General features: G+C 43.6%; 1 long non-coding RNA gene across 2 annotated transcripts; it reads right to left on the bottom strand.

The window, feature by feature from the left end:
- Nucleotides 1-5,051: 5,051 nt before the first annotated feature.
- Nucleotides 5,052-22,677, bottom strand: LOC134733622 (uncharacterized). Of its 2 annotated transcripts, none has more exons than XR_010117276.1 (4): nucleotides 22,516-22,677; nucleotides 8,688-8,788; nucleotides 5,920-6,048; nucleotides 5,052-5,145 (listed from the first exon to the last, which is right to left on the bottom strand). It is a non-coding gene; the product is annotated as an uncharacterized lncRNA (long non-coding RNA). The 2 variants fall into 2 exon arrangements; XR_010117277.1 differs by lacking the exon at nucleotides 22,516-22,677 and adding an exon at nucleotides 22,164-22,229.
- Between the last annotated feature and the right edge of the window lie 2,560 nt (nucleotides 22,678-25,237).

Here is a 25,237-nt window from a genome sequence, read left to right as displayed (position 1 = left end):
TTCCCTCTTTCTGTACTTCAATCTTTCCACCAGTCAGTCCTTCCATTATTTCTTTCATTTATCCAGCAATTGTTTATGAAGAACTTACTATGTGCCAGGGATGGGGTTACCTATGGCTTAGAGTTCAGAACACACTTCAGATCTCAGTGGAGAAAGAAGTAGCATGTGAGCCCTCCCCACCACAGACCTCTGCAGAACCTCATGAATTCCAGCCCATGACAGTCCACATATGCAAAGGAAAAAACCCTTGCCATGCTTACATCTACCATGTTGAATGCCAGCAAGACTCTGGGGAAAGATTATCTGTCCAAGTTTATGAAATTAAATGTGCCCTTGGAGTGGGGGTGGGGGTTCTCTTGGGCCTGCAGACATCATTTAACTGCTTTAATAAACCTGTCCTGGAACTTCCCCATCATGGTACTTCTTAATATCTGAGATAACTTCAAATTTTAGGCTATCTTTTCCTTTACTTTCAGCTAAAAGCAACATACCAGGTGCATGCTTCAAATGGATTATACCATAATTCAGGAGTTGGCAAATTATAGGCCTATGAACAGCTGTCTGTTTCTGTAAGTAAAGTTTTATTGGAACACGACCTCATCCATTCTTTCAAGTACTGTCTTTGGCTGCTTTTACATTACAATAGCAGCACTGAGTAGTTGTGATGGAGGCCAAATGGCCCTTAAGACTAAAATTCCTCTATTTGGCCCTATAAGAAGAAGTTTGCAAACCTTTGCCGTTGTTGAACATGATCATTCCTTTCGTTGTTGGATATTGTTTTTCTAAGCTTCTCCAAAAATTATCTTTTTAAGCAAGGTTTTAAACCTGTCACTTGGCCATATTCTTGCATATAAAACCAAATGTTATAAATTGGGAAAGAATCCAATTAGAAAATAAATAATGCAGGCATGGAAGTAATTTACAATCATCTTCTAGATCATCTGGGATCTTATTAGAGTCTGCCAAAGGTTGCGGTCAATGCATGAGATTACATTTTCCACGTATAAATAAGTACAGGTAATTATAATAACAAATTCAAAACTACGGCCTAATCCAGGAGAAGAATAAGAAAAAACGTGGGGTTTTTTTTTCCCCCTCATTTTAGGTTTAAATCAGCCAAACTAAACTTCCTCCTGGGCTGAAAGATGTTGGTGGAACTCACATCGCAATGAATATTATTACAGCTGAGGGAGAAAGAGCCCTGAAATGAGTATCCAGGAGGCCATCCTTAAGCACCCTTGCTTCAGAGTTCTGCAAACCAAGTGTTGGGGAGAAAACGACTATTGGTTAAATAAGGCACAATCAAAGTCTGTCATGTAAATACAGCCAAATATATATTTGATATTTTGGCTTGTTGCCATATTCTCTCGCTCTCCTAAAGAAGAAAAAAACCATTCTTTTTAGAAAGTTCCCTGGGATGGCTGAAGTTGCCTTCCTTTAAACTATCCGGGTGGCAGGCAGTTCTGCAGTTAATTAAAATTGCGGCTGCACAGGTTGCAGGAAGGAGCAAATAACTTATTGAACTTTGTGGGAACTTCAAGATACAGCGGCCCCAGCCATACATTTCTCCTTGCTTCTTTAGAAGCTGCTTACAAACCTTCCCCTTGTTGCAGAAAGAACAAGATGTTCACGTCTCCTAAGTTTTTGGGGGGCTTCCAGATTGTCCCCAGGTCAAAACCTGCCAAACAAACTGGTGAGGTGCATAATGATCTGAACAATCTTTGTGGATGAGCCGAGCCTGGTTCTTTTGTCATGGGGAGTCATCTAGGACGAGCTTGGCATCCTGGACAGAGTCCAGAGTACACAGCCCCTGAAGGCAACGCTCCATAAATGCCCAGGATCTGGCGATGCTCTACACACACACACACACACACACACACACACACACACACACACACACACACACAATGCCAAGTGCAGTGAAAACATCACCACTTAACTCTCGGGAAAGCAGCTAGACAACGACTGACTGCAACATATTAGACTCAGAGTATGGACAATTAGAGACAGAAAGTTTCAACTTTATGAATATTCAACAGGAACCAATAAAATTGTTTTTGGAAAGCTCCCATTTACAACTTCCAGCCCATTCCACAGTTATCTTCTTTCCAAAACATCTGATATGGGAGCCTTCCACTTCCTTTCCCAAAGAACGCTGGATGTGTGCTAAGTTTTCCATCTCAACCATGTAAATCAGTAACTTTTGCACCCCGTTTCTTAACTGAGAGAGATATTAACATCTGTGACTAAGAAAGTACTCAGTTTATTGAAGGGTTTTAACTCTTATAATAATTAAAGTGATAGGAAAATTTATAAATAACTGAAGTAAGTAAATTTTTCAACTTAGGAAAGAACAGTTAAAAGTTGGGCACCTTTCCTTTTTTTAACTTGAAAGAGGTTTGATACATGTTATTCACTATCTCATTATAATTTTGACATACAGCCTTGTCAATGGGTAGAGAGAAGTACTATTTATTTGAAAGCATGTGAAGCTCAAAGTGATTAAATGATTTAGTAAGGTTGCAATGCCTTCTTATTAGCCATGTTTATTGTTATTATTCTATGCTACTACATCTTTTCAAAAGACAAAAACTTAAAAAAATTTAGAAAATCACTCATTGTTTCATAACTTAAAAAGAAAAACACTCAACCAAAATCATCATTGTTTTATAACTTAGAAAAAGACTCAACCAAATAAAGATAAAGACATAATTTGGCTGGAAAGTGTGGGTTTAACTGTCAGAGCTATGTAACTAAAGGGATGCTTCAGGAAACTTACCTGGCCCTCTGAACCTCATTTTCTCATCCATAAAATTGGTATAATAATATCTACCAGGCAAAATTGTTGTTGGGAATTGGGAATAAAATACACAATGTCCCTGGAATACAGTGGACCCACCACAAATGGTAGTTATTCACATTTTGGAGTGAATGGCATTAAGGCATCAGGTGTTTGGATTTTACATATGATTTAAAATATTTATTATACATTATGTTCTATTATAAACATTTGTCTCTTTGTAGACTTATATTGCCCAATAAAAAGTGCATAGACCATTTTCCATGTAAATAATTCATATTACCAGACATATAGGTAGTTTCCTGTCTTTATTCTTGCAGATAACATTGTGATGAAAATCTTTATGCATGGTTGGGCGCGGTGGCTCACGCCTGTAATCCCAGCACTTTGGGAGGCTGAGGCAGGTGGATCACCTGAGGTCAGGAGTTCGAGACCATCCTGGACAACATGGTGAAACCCCGTCTCTACTAAAAATACAAAAATTAGTCAGGTGAGGTGGCGCACGCCTATAATCCCAGCTACTCAGGAGGCTGAGGCAAGAGAATCGCTTGAACCCAGGAGGCAGAGGTTGCGGTGAGCCGAGTTGGAGCCATTGTACTCCAGCCTGGGCAATAAGAGCGAAACTGTCTCAAAAAAGAAAAAAAAAAAGAAAATCTTTATACATAAAGCTTCATCCACATTGAATCCTCAGGATCAGTTTCCTGAAGTAAAATTTCTGGGTCGAAGGGAATGAAGAGTCTAAAGGCTCATGATTTTTGGGGCCAAACTGCTTTATAGAGAGATTCTGCCGGTTCTCGTGAGCATCAGCAGTCGGGGGAGGGTCTTCTCACCTCACTCTCACTAGTCTCTGTTTCTATCATTCCAGAAATCTGTGCAAACGTGATTGCAAAAAGAGCATCTCCTTTGTTCTGATTTACATTTCCTTGGTTGCTAGTGAGGATGACTCCAAATATTTAAGTTTAATTACAAATTAATTATTCTTTTTTCCCCCATTTTTGCGGTCTCGTTTTTTTTTCTCCATAGATTTGTATGAGTTCATTATTTATATGAACAATGTTAACCTTGCTGAGGGACCCAGCCACCTAAATCAAATGGGCAGGATGGGCCGGGACAAATAAGGCAGAAATGATTGTAGAGGAACCAGTATAGGAGCCACTGGTGACATACTGGGCTCTCAGTAAAACTGAGCCCCGTGATTTCCTCAAACTCTCTGAAGGTACAGAGCACTCAGAAAGTGAAAAGAGGGGAAGAGAGTCAAGTCACTAATATTTGTTGAATATTAAATATGACTATTTAATCTGTTATGTGCCACATATGTATTGGGCAATGATTACCTGTGCCAGTCTTTGCTCTAAATGCTGGGGATACTACAATGAAGATATGGGACGGGGTCTTCACTTTCATGGAGCTTATTTATCAAATGTTTCTTGAATGTCAGGCATGTTTTTAGAGGCCTTCTAATCCACCACCTCAAGAACTCTATGTGATATTGTTATTTCCTTTTTTCAGATAAGAAGACTGAGCCTCAGTTGGGTTGGTTTAGAGCAGAGATCAAGCAGTTTAGTACTGGAGTCAGGATCTGAACTCAGGCACTGAGGCTCCAGAGCCCACAGGTCTCACTATCCTAATAAATAAGATAAAAGCTCAAGTACAGACAGTCTTTGCTTTGCACCTTAGTGCAGGATTGTAAGAACGACCTTGCAGGCTGGGTATGATGGCTCACACCTGTAATCCCAGCATTTGGGGAGGCCCAGGAGGGCAACTCATCACTTGAGTCCAGGAGTTCGAGACCAGCCTGAGCAAGATGGTGAAAGCCCATCTCTACAAAAAATACAAAAATTAATTGGGCATGGTGGCATTCACCTGTAGTCCTAGCTACTCAGGAGGCCGAGGTGGGAGGATTGCTTGAGCCCAACATGTCAAGGCTGCAGTGAGCTGTGATGGCACCACTGCACTCCAGCCTGAGCAACAGAGTGAGACCTTGTCAAACAACAACAACAACAACAACAACAACAAAAAACAAACACCAAAAGACCATGCAGAAACCTCACAAAGAAATAATCACAATGGTCCCATAACCTTTAGAAATATTTGTCAAAACATTAAAAACTCTCTCACTATGGTTATAAATGTATAAGGAAATGAAAAAAATGGTAAAACAAATATTTATTTAGCACACTGTAATTTTATAGATTAGAAATGTTGAGAACTGTGTTATTTCTTTGTAAAAAACTTACCAAGAGTAGTTTGAGCAGTGCATTCTGTATTCTTTCCTGAAATGCTCAGTCAAGTGCAGCCACAAGAGGAGACAGAGGAGAAGCTCAGGAAAACAATACTCACAGGTCCTAGAGACAGGAGACAAAGCACACCAGGCAGGGCCACGTGGGGTAGCCTCAGGGTGGTCAGGAGGCAGAAAGCAGGGGTACAGGGAAAGCCAAGGCTACAGCCTTTATTGGGGTTTCCCGGCAGGGCAAGGGCAGTTTAGGAGTGGCTAGTTCGAGTCATTTCAGCAGGCACTTAACTATAGGGGTGGTCTTTAGTCGCCCGGTTCCTGGCCTTTGGTTGACTAAGGCAGAGGAAGAATGTTGCCTCCTGAGGTGCCGGGGCCACATAGAGCAGAGATGGCTCTGGATTGGGCAGTTTGTGCATCAAAGGCACACTCCCAGCCGAGCCCTTTGCTGTCTCTAAGGATTGGCCAGCCCTGGGAGGGGCAGTCAGACAGGTTTTTAAGATATTAAAACATCATAACATACAGAAAATAAAAAATATAAATAATACACAGTGTTATCTTTTTGTCATACAACTTACAGTACAGAAAAACATATTTTCCATACCCTGGTAAACTGTTACTCTCCTTTCTAAATTTGAGTGAGCACCCAACATTTAATCTTTTTCACTTTTAATTCATGAAATAACTCTGAGAGTTCCTTTAATGTGATTTTTAAAATTTATTTATTTTTTTTTTTGGCTGGCGTCACTTCCTCTGGGACATCTTGCTCCTTGTCCTCACTTTCCTCATTTATGTCGATAAGGTCACCTTCGCCAAGTTCCTCTGGCTGCCTATGTAGAGTCTAGGATGCCTGAGTGTTGACACCCCAATTTCAGCTCTATCTTCTCACCTCCATTTATGTTGGATTTGAATCTCACTCCCTGCGTTCTCATTTTTCATTTCTTTGCTTCACTTTCATTTTTGCTGCCACTTCCCTCCATTGATTGTCCATTTGTGTAAGATGTCACATGGGTCATCACTGGAAGACAAGGAAGCACAGTGACATGCTTTGCTGCCTGTGTGTGCATCAATAACAGGGCGTGGTGACCATCACTGGCAGACTTTGAAAGAAGTGATGTGATTGGTCACTGACTGATCATAGTGCTCATATTTACAAAAGTGATGTGTGTCCTGAAGAGCTAGCAGCGAAGTCTGTGCTTCATGCAGGTACTGACAGTTCATAGACCATGGTGAATGAAATCTGAACCTTGCCCTTGTGGGGACTGCATCTATTTAACTAAACTGACTAAAGGGTCATGATTGAAATTCAAACATATTGGAAGCCCAGTATGTTTGCAATATGTTTTCCATGTTGGCAAAGGAAGAACTATCTGCTTCTTGGTACTGAAACTTGCATAGCTATAACGAGGAAATGATAGCACATTTTAAAGACAACAACATGGATTTTATTTTGTCAAGTTGTTTTTTTCCATTGTGTAAAATAGCAGGGTGTGGCCACAGCAAGCGCTATTGTTTAATCATTCAGTTGAAAACTCAGCCCACACATCTCTCCTCACCCAGTGGACCTGCTCTTTCAGGATAATTCCATCTAGCTCACAAAGCCGTAGTGAAGATATTTCCTGTCTTCATGCAAAACACTTCCATCCTCTCCCTGCCCAGGGGAGGAAATGGAAAGAGAACGCTTATCCATCACAACAGGATATGGAGCTTTGGACTTGATTCTACCCCAGGTCTCTGATTTAATGTGCAGTCCGAACCCAGGCACAAATCTAAGCAATACACCATATGTGCAGGCCCCAGGGGAAATCAGAACAAGCCTGAAGGAAGTTAGGCGAGAGAGCAAGCCCAGAGACAATGTATATTCTTTGCTACACATTCCATTTCCTTTGGGCCTGGATTCCATGGGTTTCTCCGTATGTATCAGTGTGCATGTATGCTTGGAAGATTGGTTATGAAGGGCATAGAAGTCTGCATCTGATTCATCCCGGTGCATATGTGATTGCAAAAGTGAGAAGAGGAATATCAGGAGGAGGAGGTGCATGAACAGGGGAGAAAGAGGTTCTGGCAGGATCATTCAGAACGCATACTAAGGCCAATATGGCTGGAAAGGAGTGTGTAGTAAGGAGAAGAGTGCCTTTGTTTGGGTTTCCCAGAAGTTGGTCCTGAATACACGGAGTTAATTTGGGGAGTAATCCCAGTAAGGCCAGGAGAGTGCAGAAATGAACCAAGGACGAAAGGGAAGCAAGACAGGATATGACGGGCAGGTTATGAATGCGGACACTTGGGGGTCAGTCACCCTGGAGACCTCTGTGTGGCGATTCGGAACGTGCTGATGAGTTGTCTCACCCAAGGGATGAGAAAGCCAAGGTATTTACACACCAAATCCCATCCTGGTTGAGGGCTGCTTGCTGTCTATTGCCTTTTCGGCCCTTATGGCCAGGCCTGCATGCAGAGCACACTCTCAGGAGGCCAGGGGGACCCTAGAAACAGACTCACAAACTCTTACAGTACAAGGCCATCTGGAGTGCACAAAATGGGAAGTAGCCACAGGTACTGGTAGGGCACCAACAGGGCCTGCTATGAGGTTCTGAATGTGGTCCGGGCACTGCTGTAAGCACTTTGCATGTGTTAACGTGTGAGATGCTCACAACAAGCCTACAAGATAGGTCTTGTTATCACCATTTTACAGATGTGGCACAGAGAGGTTAAGTCACCTGCCCAGGCTCACAGGCTCTATGGAGCCTTAGCATATGTGTTACAGCACATTGGCAATGCCCTCTGCAACGCACGCTTTTATCTTCTCTCTTTCCTTTGTTTTCCCACAAACGCTCCTAGGTTTTTAAGGCTTATGATAACTGAAGAGCATTTGTTGGTGCTAGGTACTTTACATGAGCAGGATCCCCAACAACATAGGGTACCAGCCACCCCTGGACAGTACACCTGAGCTTACATAGAAGGAAGTACAGTTCTCTTATTTAAGTCACTGTGCTTGGGAATCTCGTCATCACCATGAACACACAGGGTAATGTTGGAGTTCTAAGTACGGCTCTGGGACAGCAAACACAGAAGGAGGTATGTGGACCCAGCCCTGCTGCAGCAGTGAGACCTTATACAGGAGGGGCTGAGTCAGCGTCTGAGGACCCCGCATCCCACCCCGTCCTGAGTGCTTCTTCTCTTGCTTTGATTAAAGGAGGACTCAGCCTCTTGTAGATTTCCGTTCCTTGTGGAGGGAGCTGATACAAGAGACAACACGATTGAGTCTTCTTTGGCTCCCCCACGAGTCACTGCTTGAGCCTGCCTCACCAAACCAGTCCTGAGGTCTCCGTGCACAGAGCTGTCAGCAAACCTCCCACTCCCTGTTTGTGTTGGCTTTTGTCACTGTGCCATGCTGGAGGTGTTGGCTAAAGCTGTTTACTGGCTTAATTTAAAAACACCTTGAGGTGTTCTTAAAATTCTGCTTTGAGCAGCAATATGGACAGAACGGCAATGAAGCCAGAAAGCAATGAAGATAAATAGAATATAACCAAACAAAATTATCATAAAATCACATGGAGTAGCTTAAGAGAACTTTTGAAACAGTAGATTATTTAAATATAATATTACACACATATATCTACACATACATAGACACACATATATGTCTATGTATGCTCATACCTGTATAATTTCAGGAGATCTTATTGTCTTCATGGAGCTCACTTATTCATACCATAGAGGTCAGGCCATGTTCCAGGCTAAGTGCAACTCTGAAGCACGTTCTTCCAGACCAAAAGAACAGAACAAAGCACAGAAGACTTAAAATATTAGTTTTATATGCATGAAAAATAATGGCATCAAAAATCAGACTACTATGGCAAAAGCCACCAACATGAGCTTTCTTGATTATTTTTATGGGGCCAGGAACCATTTGATAGCGGGATGTGGGTAAAACCAGGCGATATGAAGTGAGGAGCTAAAAATTGGCTTACGTAGCATCGTCAATTGCCTAAATTGAATGTCAAGAGAAAAACCTTAGAAAACTGCTTGTCCAATCTCCAGGAAACAAAGGCTCAAAGAGGAGAAGCTCATGGAGCTATTTGGCGGCAAGGTTACGGCTAAAAGTCAGCTCTCCTGTCTTCAACTCTGCACAACACTTCACGGCTTCCGTCATTCAGTGTTCTTAATTTGTCACAGTGCACTGCAACACGACATTGAGGGGAAACTCCTAAGACTTACAATCCCTCCCTCTTCATCACCCTATTTCCTAGAGTCACGCCACACAGCCACTTTCCCTACCCAACCCTGGCCACAGGTCCTGGCCAGCTGTCTTGGCTCTAATGCAGGTAAGGGTTAGTCAGAAGGGAAAGTGAAGAGGGAAGTCAGGAGAGGAGTGGGGTGAGATTCTCTTTGCAAGCAGAGAGGCTCAATTAACAATGACAGAAGAAGAATTCCAGCACTGTCTCCCTTCCGCAGCCCAAGAATAACATCCAGGAGTCAACATCTCTGCCTCCCACATGCTGACACACAGTGTCTTTGTCTTGTGTTGAACCTTTAAGCACTCCAGAACCCAACTTTTATGTTTTCTCTCTCTCAAGGGTTGAATGGATTTAATATGCATTTCTAAAAGTCACCTGAGAGTAGGCTTGTGAACCAAGGCAGAGGTAAGCTCTCTGGGTTTTGCTCTTTCTTTGAGGTGACTCTATAGAAGAGAAACTCCTGGAACCAAGGTACTAACATTCTTCAGCCTCTAAGTAGGCACAAATTCTCTCATCAGAGGGACCTATAGAAAGTCAATATTGACGGGGCATGAGTTCCTTCTGTCTAGAAAATAGAGACCTTGCTCCTGATTGAGCTGGTTGGGAGAGGGCAGGAGTGTACAAAGTCCGAGATACAACATTATGTTGGTAAAAGCACCCATTCCCAACACTCACTCCAGCAGCATTACTTAATGTAGTATTTGATCATTGCTTAAATTATTATTATAGCTTCAGAAAACACCACGAGTGTATGATCACGATTATTATCTGGTTGTGGTTCTAGCTTACAACTTAAAAATGTAATCACATGGAAGAAGATCCCTCAAAAGACAAGAAATGGAGGAAATGAACATGTTTCACATCAGCATTGGTCTTTGTCTGTTTTTTATTAAGTATGTTCCCAAAGCACTTCATAGGGGAAACCAAAGACACGTGGAATGTTTAAAGAGCATTGCACATCCAAATCATTTGATTCCCAGCTACAAGTCATTAGGCTGATATTATTGACCTCAAGCACACTTGGGAAATGTAGGTAAAGGACCAAGAAATTTGGAAGGTCTAAAGTGGAGATTACATTTGTGCAATTTCAAATTTTAGCTAAATGAGTATTTTAAAAGCAAAGTATATTAGGTGGTTTCTGTGTGCCAGATACTGTTCTGAATGCTTTCTATATATTTTATTTCAGTATCATAAAAATCCCATGGACTAGGTACTATTATGAATCCCACTTTACAGTTGGGGAAATTGGTGTTCAGCATGGTTGGTAACTGGCTCAAGGCTACTGAGCTACTTAGGTGGCAGAGTCAGGAGTGTCTAACTCCAAAATGTAGGCTATTAACAAGTATGTTACATTGCCTCTCAATACCTAGAACACAAGGGTAATTAAAAAAAATAAGACACAAGAATTTTTGAGATTATTCGTTCGTTTTGTATATGTTTAGTGATGGTGTGTCTATGCCAGGAACTACACATGAGGAGCTGAAGATACAGTTGAAAACTGACTAGGTTCCTGCCGTCTGGCATTTACATTCTAATCTAGACAGAAAAAAATATATAACCATAGAAAAAAATAAAATTAATGTAAGCTGTAGTAAGTGCTATGAGAAAGACAAAGATTCTGATATATTAAATAAGGGAGGAGGACTCTCTTAGCATAAGTTCTCTGTGGAAAGCTTGGCAAAGAATTGCATGTAGGTGGTTTCTTTCGGGAAGTGATCACAGGAAACAGAAGTGGGGACTGGGGAAAAAAAAAGAAAGAGGAAAAGCTGAAACTAGGGTGCATTCTCAAGTTGGTCACTGCTGTGGGCCATGGGAACAATTCTGCCGGGACACCAAACAGTAGAGGAGAATGCACCTCAGAACTGTCCAACCCATAGAAGGAAGAGATAAACACGGGTCCACCACCTCCCAGTGGTCATGGGTTGTTCATTTCCTCCCATTCCTAGGCTGTGCGTGCAAAGCTCCCACCGCAATACCAGAGAAATTCTGGGCCAGAAACTGAAAGAAGCCAGGTACAGCTGAGGCCAGGAGCTGTCAGGTGCTGTCACCCAGACAAAGTTTGGTGCTACGATGGCTGGCCAAGAGGTGGGCTGAGTGGGCGGTGAGGACGCACAAAGTGACCAATACAGAGACCTGTGTTAGAGGGCTGTGTCAGAGAAAGCTTCCCTGTGGAGATGGCTTTTGTGATGAGATTTCAGGAGGACAAAGAGCTAAGCATGGTGAGAGCTGAGAGAAGAGCATTTCCAAGAATAGGAACCAGCCACTGAAAGGCCCTCAGAAAGAGGTAGCATCTTTCAGAAACTGACACCCAGGGTGGCTGTGATAAGGAAAGGTGAGAAGCAGCCCAGGATGTCATAGAGGGGCAGTGCCAGGTCACACAGAGGCTTGGAGGGCATGATAAGGATTTCGTTTCTAGTGAATACAAACTCATTGAAGGGTCATAAAAATGCAGTCTATTAACCTCCAAACAAAGGATCACAAGAGTTTCAGAGCTGAAAAAGAACCATAGGTATGAAGCTGAGAGGTCATTCTATACAAGAAAGTACAAACTGGTTGATAGTTCCATTGGCCAAAGGTCCATATGGGGGCCAAGAACAAGGGCTTCCCTCAAAGTCAACCAGGGCCAAAAGTTTGTTGTGCACTGCTAAGTTCAGGGAGCCAGTCCGTAGCTCCAGTCTCTTACACAGAAATTGTTGGTGAGAACCAAGGCTGGGATGGGATGAGGGTCGGGACTTGATGGATAATATTAGGAGAACTTCTCAGAGTCAGGGTGTCTTACATTTTATTTTATTTTATTTTTGAGATGGAGTCCCCCTCTGTTGCTCAGGTTGGAGTGCAGTGGCATGATCTCAGCTCACTGCAACCTCCACCTCCCAGGTTCAAGCAATTCTTCTGCCTCAGCCTTCTGAGTAGCTGGGACTACAGGCACACACCACCACGCCTGGCTAATTTTTGTATTTTTAGTACAGCCGGGGTTTCACCATATTGGCCAGGCTGGTCTTGAACTCCTGACCTCGTGGTCCGCTCACCTCGGCCTCGCAAAGTGCTGGGATTATAGGCGTGAGCCACCTTACATTTTCTTTGGTGCCAGCATAGATCCTTGCTTTTAAAGAAAGGTCTCAAATCTCTTAAGACTTGGGGTATTAGAACTCTGAAAGCAACCCTTGTACTGGGAGCTCCTGAGTCTCCCCACTTGAGCTTCAGTTTTATCTTCCCCTGAGAAGTCTTTCACTTTGATTTCTCCTGTATCTGCTGTGCTGGGCCCAAAGGAGGCATTAACATTCCGGTCCAAGCCTCAACAAAACCCTTTACCCTTGAGATATTTGTTGAACAGGAATTGCCTGTCTATGTTTATTTAAACATATTTGCCACATGATTAATGAGCAACATAAAACGCTTACACCTGGGAATCATGAAACATGTAATTTCCATGCTCCTTGCCTATCTGACCTTTCCTTAGCTCACAGGTACATCAATACACATCCTGTCTCTGTAATACCTTGGTGGTTGTGTTAGAGCAGGCTAACTGCTTAACAAGTCCCAAATTCCAGTGGCTTAACACAGCAAAGTTTATTTTTCATTCTGGTCACATTCCCATACAGGGCTACTGCAAAGTTCTATTCCATGCAGTCATTTGGGAATCCAGGCTCATTCCTTCTTATGGCTCTATCCTCTTCTGAGTTTTTGAAATCTCCATTTGGCCAGTGTAAGAGCAAACAGCACACATGGAAAAGGCACCACTGCTCTCAGGTGAGGCACATCTACTCTGATGGAAACTAGTCTTACAGCCCACCCAGGTGCACAGGGATTGAGGTGTAATCTATTGGGATCCCAAGAATAGGGGACCTTGGGTGTTGTGAGCACCAGCAGCCCCTACCACGGTGGTGGAGGAAAACAAAGCACTGTTAACCTTCCAAGAAAAATATGGAAGCTGCACATATGATTTATCATGTAATACAGGCCAGGGTCAGGGGAGTATGCTTGGCTTCCTAAAGTGCATGTAGAAACAATGTAGATTACACATTGCTATCTCCAGAGCTTAGAAGAAACTCAAAGAGGCTGGGCGCAGTGGCTTATGCCTGTAATCCCAGCACTTTGAGAGGCCGAGGGGGACGGATCACTTGAGGTCAGGAGTTCGAGACCAGCCTGGCCAACATGGTGAAACCCCATCTCTACTAAAAATACAAAAATTAGGCCAGGCGTGGTGGCTCACATCTGTAATCCCAGCACTTTGGGAGGCCGGGGAGGGCGGATCACGAGGTCAGGAGATCAAGACCATCCTGGCTAACACGGTGAAACCCGGTCTCTACTAAAAATACAAAAACAAAATTAGCCGGGTGTGATGGTGGGCACCTGTAGTCATAGCTACTAGGGAGGCTGAGGCGCGAGAATGGTGTGAACCTGGGAGGCGGAGCTTGCAGTGAGTCGAGATTGCGCCACTGCATTCCAACCTGGGCGACAGAGCAAGACTCTATCTCAAAAAAAAAAAAAAAAAAAAAAAACTAGCTGGGCATTTTGGCGCATTCCTGTAATCCCAGCTACTTGGGAGGCTGAGGCAGGAGAATTGCTTGAACCCAGGAGGTGGAGGTTGTAGTGAGCTTAGATTGCACCATTGCACTCCAGCCTGGGCAACAGATTGAGACTCTGTCTCAAAAAAAAAAAAAAGAAAAGAAAAAGAAGAAACTCAAAGAATATGATATGTATTAGGACAGCAATTTTAAAAATATTACTACACTACTTATTCCAAATAATAAATATTGAGGAAATTTTAAGTGAAATATATTTAGGCGTCTTTTTCTCTCTCTGACTCTTTAGAAATTGTAAAACTTCTGAGCCTGCAGGTCTTTTTTTTTTCCTTTTAATTGTGGTAAAATACACATAAAATTTCCCATCTTCATCAGGTGTAAGTGTGCAATTCAGTAGTATAGAGTACATGGCATGGTTGTGCAACCAATCTCCAGGACTCTTTCCGTAAACTCAGAATAATTAGTTAACAGTCAAGAACAGGAATAAAATCTAGATTTACACTTCCCACATAAAGATCATAAATATTTCTTTGGAGTGAAAATAATGTTATTTTGCCTTAAGCTTGATTTTCAGTACATTGGTCATTATCGAGCAATGTTATTTCTTATTTTGTTTTTAAATTGTGGTAAAACTTACATAATATAATTTGCCATCTAAACCATTTTTAAGTGTATCGTTCAGTAGTGTTATGTGTAGTCACATTTCTGAGCAACAATCTCTAAGACTTTTTCATCTACAAAAACTGAAACTCTTTATCCATTAAACAATTCTTTCTTCCCCCAGCACCTGGAAACCACAATTCTACTTTCTGTCTCTAAGAATTTGACTACTCTAGGTACCTTATGTAAGCAAGATTGTATGGTAGCTGTCTTTTTATAATTGGCTTATTACCACAATGTCCTCGAGGTCCATCCATGCTGTACGATGTGTCAGAATTTCCTTCCTTTTTAAGGCTGAGTAATAGTCTATCGTATGTATATACCACATTTTGTTTATTCATCTACCCAGTGACAGACACTTTGGTTGCTTCTACCTTTTGGCTATTATGAGTAATGCAAGGGCAGCCATTATTAAGGTAAGTTTTGAAGATGGAGAATCACAATGAACAACACACTCACTGGTGTGTGTGTGTGTGTGTGTGTGCACGTGCGTGTTCATGCTCTTGTCACCTTCCTCCTACTCATAGACTCAGAGTGTGGTAGAAAACTAATAATTGAACCTAGGACACTTGATTGTACCATTTTCTTTACTCCCATAGGACAGGTTCTTATGTAATGAAAGTATCTCTTAAATTTCATCTACTAAAATGATAATTTTCTGAATGAATATAGGACATTGTCCAAGTAAAGGGGTTTTAAGTTGTACTAGTTAATTACTCTCAGAGTTAATCCTTCAATAAGTTACTTATAAGTACCTATTTTGTATTCTATTCAGCAGAGGTTCTGGTACATAAAAACAGTACACGCTCCTTTCCCTGGTCATAGTTTAGGTATAACGTAAAATACTAGGCTAAGACTTTCAAATGGTGTCTACTGAACATCAGTGGTCAGTGTGATGTTAGTAGATGCTTCATAATAATAGCGTTCCATGGTCAAATATGCTTGACCATGGAACACTGTGATACAATTTTTAAATTTTTATACAAACACAACTTAATTGAGGCCCAAGCACAGGGGTGATGGGGTGGGAGGGGAGTATGTCTGTGTTGAGTTCAGTTAAGGGAGCGATTCAGCATCTAGTCAAGGCAGAGAAGTCAATCATTCAGCAATCACTGGTAAACAAAATGACAACTCATCTAGATATCACACATTATAATTTTCTCAAATTAGAATTTTTCTATTGGCAACTTTCAAGACTCTCGTACATCACTGGGCTCATTAGGTAAACTGTGTAATGTCCGGGTGTCTCATGGTGGTAGATTTCTAGCCCATAATGGTGCCAAAAGTTGCCCACCCATCAAACACACATCTTTCACCACTCTCAACTTCAAGCCCACGGAGTTGTAGATGTATCTCCCATGGGCTCACTCTTCTAGAAAAGGTGGGCTTTTCTGGACATAGTCCCCCAAACAATGCTGAGGCCCATGCCATGAGGGCCATCACCCAGGGGATAACAGCGAGGTGAGGGCCTTCCCAGGCTGTGACCCTAGTGATCCAGGGGCAGCTCTCACTGAGTCAATGTCTCCCATGACCTAAGCAGAAATGCAGAGGAATCCCATCCACACTCCTGGAAGCTGGAGAGCCCTCTCTCCATAGGATGCATCCCGAACCCTTGGGGAGAGCCTTGAGAACAGCTGCCATGGAGGTGAGGCAAAGCTTTACCTCCACCCACTTAGGGTCCAAGCTAGGCCTGTTAATTAAATTGACAGCAGACAGATGAACAGGACAAAAGCATGCAAATTTACCCTCAGTTTTGCATGATACAAGAGCCCTCATAAGAAAATAAAGACCCAGCTTCATCCATGTCCCTACAAAGGACATGAATTCGTCATTTTTATGGCTGCATAGTATTCCATGGTGTGTATGTGCCACATTTTCTTAATCCAGTCTATCATTGTTGGACATTTGGGTTGGTTCCAAGTCTTTGAAGCTGGAAACCATCATTCTCAGCAAACTATCTCAAGGACAAAAAACCAAACACCGCATGTTCTCACTCATAGGTGGGAATTGAACAATGAGAACACATGGACACAGGAAGGGGAACATCGTACACGGGGACCTGTTGTGGGGTGGGGGCAGCGGGGAGGGATAGCATTTGGAGATATACCTAATGCTAAATGACGAGTTACTGGGTGCAGCACATCAACATGGCACATGTATAAATATGTAACAAACGTGCACGTAGTGCACATGTACCCTAAAACTTCAAGTATAATAAAAAAAAAAGAAAAAGAAAATAAAGACCCAAAGAAATAGCAAAACCTACATGTATTAGGTCAAACAAAGGGAGGCAATCGTGGAAAAGTAACTTAATTATGTGTAGAAGCTAAAGGAAGATATGAATTATCTTAACAAGGTTTGTTTGTACAAAATTCTCTTGGCTATGACTCCCCATAAAAGAATGTTTCTTTTCTCCTGGCACAGGGAGGGAATCTTTTTCATGGGAGTTTTTATCTCCTGTTTTCAGGAAGAAAAGGGGAAGATTAGAATGCTCATCTTGCCTCTGCTGTTTTGCAAGTGCCTTTCATTTGATGTAATCCCTATGTCAAAGTGGCATATTTTGGGGTGGCATATTCTGCCAGCCTGCACCAGTTTGACCTCTTTGTCCCTCCCTCACCCTGAGCTCCATCGGAGTGCTAAGCCCAAACCTCCCCTTCACTAGCTCTTTTCCCCCAAAGCAAAGCAACCCAGGCAGACAGCTGCCTATGGTCCCAGCCCGATCAGTCCCTCATACCGCCCCGCCATGTCTGAGTCTCAAGTTCATGTACTTTTTCCTTTTGATCTTCCTTCAATATCATAAGCTCCCCGAGGACAGATGAGCTTATATCTTATTTGTCCGCAGCACAGAGTAAGTACCACAGTTTTTCACTGACTGACAATGAATGAATAAAGGAGCAAAGACATCCATCTAAACAGTTTCCTTGGTGACCCAGTGATTCCAGGCCAGATAGCAGAAAGCTGCCACATTGTTTCCAAAAAGTTATACAAGTAGAGGTTTTATTTACATGTTACCTTGTTTCTGAGCTCTCTAAATCTGTCATCTTTTATCTACAACTAGGGTTAATATGCACTAGCCATATAGTATGAAAACCCTTATCAGATTCCAGTGGTGTGACTGTTTGTGTTTTCTACTCAAATAATAAGATGATTTTTTGGAAGGCCAGCCTAGGTCTCTCTTCCGTGTGCTACAGCCCAAGCAGCAATAGAAAGCCTGGTAATCGGACACCTTTTGCCCCACAATGCCACCCTGAATGAGTCTTTTCTTTCTGTTCTCTCTTTGCTTGGTCTTTTCCAGACTAGCTTTCCATTTCACAGCTTTGCTAAATATTCAGGACAAGGTCAGAGCAAAGGGGCTATCTCAAGGTGGAAGGAACTGAATTTAGCCACATAGGGCCTCTCCCTAATGAAAGCATTTAGCACCCAGCCAAGGAATCTATCTGTCTTTAGATTCCAAAACAGAAAAAAGGGAAAAAAAAAATCTCCCTTAAGAAAAATGCCAGTTTTGCTTTGCTTCTGCTCTAAGCCAACTCTGTTTCAGGTTCCAGGGAGGTTGCTCCTTGCAGAAGGGAACGTGCTACAGCACACATGAGAAGACCTGAATTCTATTTCTGGCACTCACTCTGATATTCTGTGACCTTATCCCCGGCTACTTGAAGAGCTTTGTCCTGCCCCCCTACCCGCCCTCTGCCATCCTCTTCTTATTGCAACTTTGTGTGTAAGTGTGTTAAGACTCAGGAAAATTCTCCAAAAGCTCAAACTCAAGTGATCTTTATTACCTGGGGCCACAAGTGCCAACCAGCCTAGAGCGGTTCCTGGGAATAGGCGGGTGGATCACGAAGTCAGGAGATAGAGACCATCCTGGCTAACATGGTGAAACCCCAGCTCTACTAAAAATACAAAAAATTAGACAGGAGTGGTTGCACGCACCTGTAGTCCCAGCTACTCGGGAGGCAGAGGCAGGAGAATCGTTTGAACCCCGGAGGTGGAGGTTGCAGTGAGCAGAGATCGTGCCACTGCACTCCAGCCTGGGCAACAGAGCAAGACTCCATCTCAAAAAAAAAAAATGCTGGCTTCCTGCCTTGTGATGTGGCAGGACTTAGTAGGCAGACTAAATCTGCCTACTAATAAGTAGACATGTTGATACAGAATCTTCCACACAGAATAGAATTTACCAGTTACCTGGAAGCATTGGCATGCCCATAAAAATCTCCTCCTTTGAGAAGCCATGGAACACTGTTCTGCCATCTACCCCACATTCTAGAAATTTACTTGCATCCTCTGAGTACCATCTGTGGTACTGGCATCTGCAACCTGTTGATGCAAAAACACGAAGCTTCTAGTGAGGAGGGAACAAACCTCTCTCTTTTGGAGGTATCAGTCTTAGTGTACTTTGTGAAAAGGGAAATGATCATGTGAAATAGTAGATGGCATTTTTCTGATGCTTTGCACAAACCTTGATTTCACATGGTGCTGCAGCTGTGTTGCTGGAAACAGTATAGCATGGAGAGGGCAAACTTTGGAAGAGACCAGCTGGATAAAATCCTGACTCCACACTAGGTACTGTGTGGCCTTGAGCAATTTATTTAATGTCCCAGTTTCAGTTTCTTGTATACAATAGGGTTTCTAAGTGGACCTAATTATCATGAGTATAAACTGAGAAAATGCCTGTACACTGCTTAGCACAGTGTCGGAACATGTCAATTGCTGTATGAATGCTATCTATTAGCAATAATATATGCTATTAATAGATATTAATAAATAGCATTTTAGTTCATATTAAAATTAAATAGTTTAATTAATAATTATTAAAATTAATGAATATTATTAATATTAATACTATATTATTATATTATCTGTTAAGTAATAGGTAACATTATAAATAATATTAATAATAGTCCAGCCAGGCATGGTGGCTCATGCGTGTAATCCCAGCACTTCAGGAGGCCGAGGCGGGTAGATGACTTGAGGCTAGGAGTTTGAGACCAGCCTGGCCAACATGACAAAACCCCATCTTTACTAAAAATACACAAACTAGCTGGGCATGGTGGTGCACACCTGTAGTCCCGTCTACTTGAGAGGCTGAGCACGAGAATCACTGGAACCTAGAAGGCGGAGGTCACAGTGACCCGAGATCATACCACTGCATTCCAGCTCCACAGAGTGAAACTCTGTCTCAAAAAAACCTTAATAATAATAATAAGGCTCATAAAAAATAACCTAGGAAATTCATTAATGATGAGCAAATGGAAGTGATTCAAATAACCCTTTTGTGGCCCTAAAATATCCTGATAGTTATCTATTTTAGCACGTGTAACATTCCGTTGTATTCTTTATTTCTTTATATCTCCACTATTCCAAAGCCTCTCCAGGGCAGGGAATTCTCTCTTTTATTGTAATGTCACAAAGTCTCCTCTATTACCTGTCCTATATAAATGTTGTTGAGTAAATGAAAAGTGAAGCCATAAATTAATGAGTGAACAAGTAAGCAAGTAAACAAATACTCATTTGAAGGGAATACTTTTTGCATTAAACCGAAACAATTGTATCTTATACAAACTATTTCTAAAAAGATAGCATTTTCCTTATTTAGTATGAACTATTGTCAACTTCCCTTCCCCTATCTCTGAGAAATGCAAAGTCCCTGATTTAGAGTAATTTCTCAAGGGTCGTTTAGGGGTTGTCTTAGTCAGCTCAGGCTGCTATAACAGATTATCGTAGGCTGGATGGCTTCAACAACAGACATTTATTTCTCACAGTTCTGCAGGCTGGGAAGTCCAGGAGCAAGGTGCCAGCAGATTCCGTTCCTGATGAGGGCCTTCATCCTGGCTTGCAGAGAGCTACCTTCTTGCTGGGTCCTCATACAGGTGAAGGGAGAAAAGGCTCTAGTTTCGCTTTGTCTTTTTATAGAGACTCATCCCATCACGGAGCCCCACCTTCATGCCATCATCTAAACCTAATTACTCCCCAAAGACCCTCCTCTAAACTCCATCACATTGAAGGTTAGATTTTCAATATCTGAATCTTGGGAGGATGAAAACATTCAGTCCCTAGCAGGTGCTGGAAGTATTAACACAGTGCCCAAAAACGGTAGAATATTTTTGGTAGGATGAATCCACTTTCAACCCTGGAAGCCAGGCATTTCAGAGTGGAAAAGAAGAGAGAAGAGAAGCAACAACTGCACAAATAAGTATCTTATTAAGGAAATCACTAGGTCTTTGAGGGGTGCACATTCTATGCTTTCTAAAGGATGAAGTCTGAGCAGGCGGAACGAAGCTAATCTTGCCTGGCTGCACTCTTCTGTTCTGGCAGGGGGCTGGTGCCGCTCCCTGCAGATGCCCACGATGCCAAGCAGCCTGGTCTAGTTTGTGGAACGTGCTCTAATCCGTCAGCACAGCCACAGTAGATATTCTGAAAACTAAGAGAATCACCTTCAGCAGCTTATCAACTAACCGTAGGCCCTTATCTCAAATGGGAACTTATTCAAACCGTTATTCAAGCTGATTCAAATGAATTTGAGGGCCTACTAACAGCCCTGGCTACATAATTTGCCGGGCGCAGTTCAAACTCAAAATGCAGAGTCCTTTTCAAAAATTATTAAGCATGTCAACATGGTGTCACAGTAGAGCATCCAACTAAGCACACGTCGGCTTCTGAGCACAGGTCACAGGCCCATAAACCCAGCCATGCCAAGCAATGACTATCCAATAAGTCAAACACCAGGAAACCCCAACCCCTCCACAGCCCTGCGGCTGCTGCAGCAGAAAAACAAAAACAAAACAGACACTCAACACCATCAGCATCAGCTCTTCCCAAACCACCAGTCTTCCTCAGAACCTCCCTCGTTTGACCTGTTTTAACTCGTGTTCCCTCGACCTTCAAATTTTCAGTGTCCATAAAGCAGATCAAGGCTATCACAAAACAAAACAAACACCAAAAAGCTAAACCACTGGATCTAGAGACCTACGGACTTGCCCTCCTGATACTTGCAGCTGGTGTTTAAGGACTTGCCTGTCTTGGGCGATGGGCGGGTAGAAACCTCACACACCAAAGCCCATGGAGCTAAATTCAAGGTTGCGAACCCCAACCCCGGTGGGAATACGGTCTGCAAACACGCCCCCTTAAGTCCCTGTCGCACTCAATAAATTGCTTTCTGAATATTCCCTTTACAACGGCAAAAAATAGAAATGGCTGTAACTGTGCAGAGAAGGAAAACAGAAGCTGGGATGAGCTCCATCAGGGGCCGAATCTGCTTCTCGCTGGTGGATACTGTGATAAGAAACCTGGATCTCAGCGGCCTCACAATGGCCTATTTATCCGGCTCTCACGCACTGCCGGCAGCCCCGGCTGGGAATCACGGGGGTGGCAGCCGTCCCCGGAAAACGGCGGCTCTCCGACACAGGAAAGCCCGCGGATCAACTGATCTGCAGACAACGCTTCTTCCTTCCTGGGAAGCGGCCACAAAGGCGGCCAGCTGACCCCGGCCCAGCGCGGCTGCCGGCCGAGGAGGACAGGGGCGGGGTGTGTGTAGGGGGAATCGTCGCCCGCCCCGCCCCCACCCCCCAAGTTTCCCTTGGCAAAAGCATCCCAGGCGTGGTTCAGGCAGAGTCCACGCCAGCGAGGCTGGGGCCGAAACTCTCCACGCCAGGAAGGCGGGGTAGGCGGACCCGCCGCCCCCAGCCCCGCGCGCCCGCTGCGCCCCCCACGGCCCCCACCAGCGGTCCCTTCCGGCCGGGGCGGCCTTGGCCTGGGGCTGGAGTTGACTTTGGTCGGGGGACAGGAACCACTGGCACAGCGCCCCCGACTGTCCCCTGAGGAGGCCCCTCCCTACGACTTTTGGTCAAAAGCAAAAAGAAACACAGACACTGTGCGTCACCCCGGGAAGCGCGCGGGGGTTTCGCTCGCGTTTCAGGAGCCGACTCCGCATCCTCCCTCGGTAGGGGGGTCGGGGGTTCCTAAAATTTACCCCCCAGCTTCACTTCTCTGGCGACAGAGCACCTTAACAGTTCATTTCCCTCTCGCTCTCAAGTGAAAACATCTCATTTTTGTGTTAAAATGTATAGACACCATGAGAATTGGCAGGAGGTCAAGCCGTAGATTCTGAGATGCTCCGGCGGCTCCCCAGGAAGCGCTGTTTTCGGAAGTGTTGACCCAGCAGCTGGGCCCTGCTGCTCTAATGACACGATGTGTGCTTTCACTTTTTCACTCCCCAAACAACGTGGTTTGGAGTCTTGAGAGCCCTGGAAATCGCTGCCCGTGGAGGGAAAGGTCTGGAGAGGCCAGGCCAGGAGAGCAGACACGCTGCGAGAAGCGGAGGCAGCCCTGTGAACTCGCCCGGCTCCGCAGGGAGGGGTGAGGGTGTCCAGGTCGCAGGTGGAGCTGGCCAGCTGCGAGCCAGGATGTCCTTGCTCTTTCCAAATTATACACAGTTCCCACAAGGAAAAAAGAGAGGGGTAGGGGGTCCAGGCAGATCTTCAGCTGTTTGTATACTCTGCACCAGGAGGCGCTATCATCAGCCCGGACCCCTACTCCACAGGCCTGAGGAGACCACAATTCTTCCCTCCAGGCAGAGTCGTGGACCCAATTTTCCCACCTCCCCGACTTCTCTTAACTCAGTATACCGCCATTAACAGCATGGTCAGCCTTCTGGACTTGAACTCCAGAAGGAATTTTGTCTCATTTAGTGCCTGCAGGGGAGCAGGATGAGATAGTACCTCTTGTACCAGCACGAGGTCTCTGAGTTGACTCTTAAATAAACATTGCTCTGTTTCTAGGGACAGAATCATTTCTTGACCTAGAGAAACAAAGATATTGTGGGAAGGACCCCTGATGCTCAGTGGCGGTTTGGAGACCTGGCGTTAGCCTTACTCAGTAAGGCTTCCTGATCTACCAGGACTGATCCAGTCGGCTTTGATGATCCCCTAGCCTGGTCCTGGGATTCTTCCAAACACCCATGAGATCACCCACATCTCACAGGGGCTGGTAGTGTTCCCAGCAGAGAAAGGTGAGGGCAGCAAGCAGTAGTAACTTTGGGCCTGAAATGAACATCTTGGGGTTTTTATATCTACCCACCCACCATGGGACATTATTGTCCCTTCCTCTCTGCTACAGTGTTTCCAGAAAATGAGAGGTAGCATCTTCTTAGAAACAGATTGGGTACCCTGTCTTAGACCCAGTTCCTTTTTTTTTTTTGAGACGCTGTCTCACTCTGTCTCCCAGGCTGGAGTACAGTGGCGCAATCTGGGCTCACTGCAACCTCCGCCTTGGGGGTTCAAGTAATTCTCCTGCCTCAGCCTCCTGAGTAGCTGGGAATCCAGGTGTGTGCCACCACACTCAGCTAATTTTTGTATTTTTAATAGAGACAGGATTTCACCATATTGGCCAGGCTACCCTTGAACTCCTGACCTCAAGTGATTCACCTGCCTCAGCCTCCCAAAGTGCTGGGCAGTTACTTTTATTATAGTTCTAGATAATATAGAAAACAACATGGAAAACAGCTATGCAAGCAAAACACAAACAGCCCTGTTAAAAAGTGGGCAAAAGACATGAACAGACACTTCTCAAAAGAAGACATGCAAGCAGCCAACAAATGTGAAAAGATGCTCAGCATTGCTAATTATCAGAGAAACGCAAATCAAAACCACGACGAGATCTCACACCACTCAGAATGACTATTATAAAAAAAGTCAAAAAAACAACAGATGCTGGCAAGGCTGTGGAGGAAAGGGAACACATACACATTGTTGGCATTGCTGGTGGGAATGTAAATTAATTCAGCCACTGTGAAAAGTAGTTTGGAGATTTCTCAAATAAAACAAAACTACCATTCGACCCAGCAGCAATCCCATTACTGGTACATATCCAAATGAAAAGAAATCATTCTACCAAAAAGACACATTTTTATGTGCTTCACAGCATTATTCACAATAGCAAAGACATTGAATCAGCCTAGGTGTCCGTCAATGGAAGACTGGTACATATACGCCATGGAATACTATGCAGCAATAAAACAGAAGGAAATCATGTCCTTTGCAGCAACATGGATGCAGCTGGAAGCCATTATTCTAAGCAAATTAATGCAGGAGCAGAAAACCAAATAGTGCATGTTCTCACTTATAAGTGGGAGCTACATATTAGGTACACATAGACATAAAGATGGCAACAATAGACACTGGGGGATACCAGAGGGAAGCAAGGGTTGAAAAATAACTATTGGCTGGGTAACAGGATGATTTTACCCCAGTCCTCAGCATCACATGTATATCACACAATATACCCATGTAACAAATCTGCACCTGTACCCCTGAATCTAAAATAAAAGTTGAAATTATATATTAAAAAAAAAAACAGGACAGAACACGAACTGTGGTGACTATTTCAAAGGAGGGAGACTTCGCTTTTGCCAGGGTTCAGGTTTTATAATATATTCTTGATATCAATATATTTTAAAAGATATCTGGGTGAAGTTTAAAAATCTCCTGAACACACATTTAATAAGCTATCTCAGAAACCTACTGAGAAAGGCTGTTCTTTGCCTGCCCAGACTCTGCCTCTTCCACCCTGACTGTCCTCACAGCCAATGGGACAACCCGTAAGAATAATGAGCTCTGGCCACCCAGCCCCATCCATGGTCAATGCCTCTTGCGGAACCCATTGTCTTTGCCTTATAGGATTGCAGACCTGGCCTCCGACTCCTAATGGCTTGCTCTATCTCCTGCTTGCACTCTGCATCTCCCCATCTAATGGCAGAGCCTCCCTGGCTCCAACCCCCTGTGCTTTCCCTCAATGT

This window comes from Symphalangus syndactylus, chromosome 18 (genome assembly GCF_028878055.3).
Source record: "Symphalangus syndactylus isolate Jambi chromosome 18, NHGRI_mSymSyn1-v2.1_pri, whole genome shotgun sequence".
NCBI lineage: Eukaryota > Metazoa > Chordata > Mammalia > Primates > Hylobatidae > Symphalangus > Symphalangus syndactylus.
The sequence above is the reverse complement of the archived record's forward strand: the minus strand, read 5'-3'. Positions and strand labels throughout refer to the sequence as shown.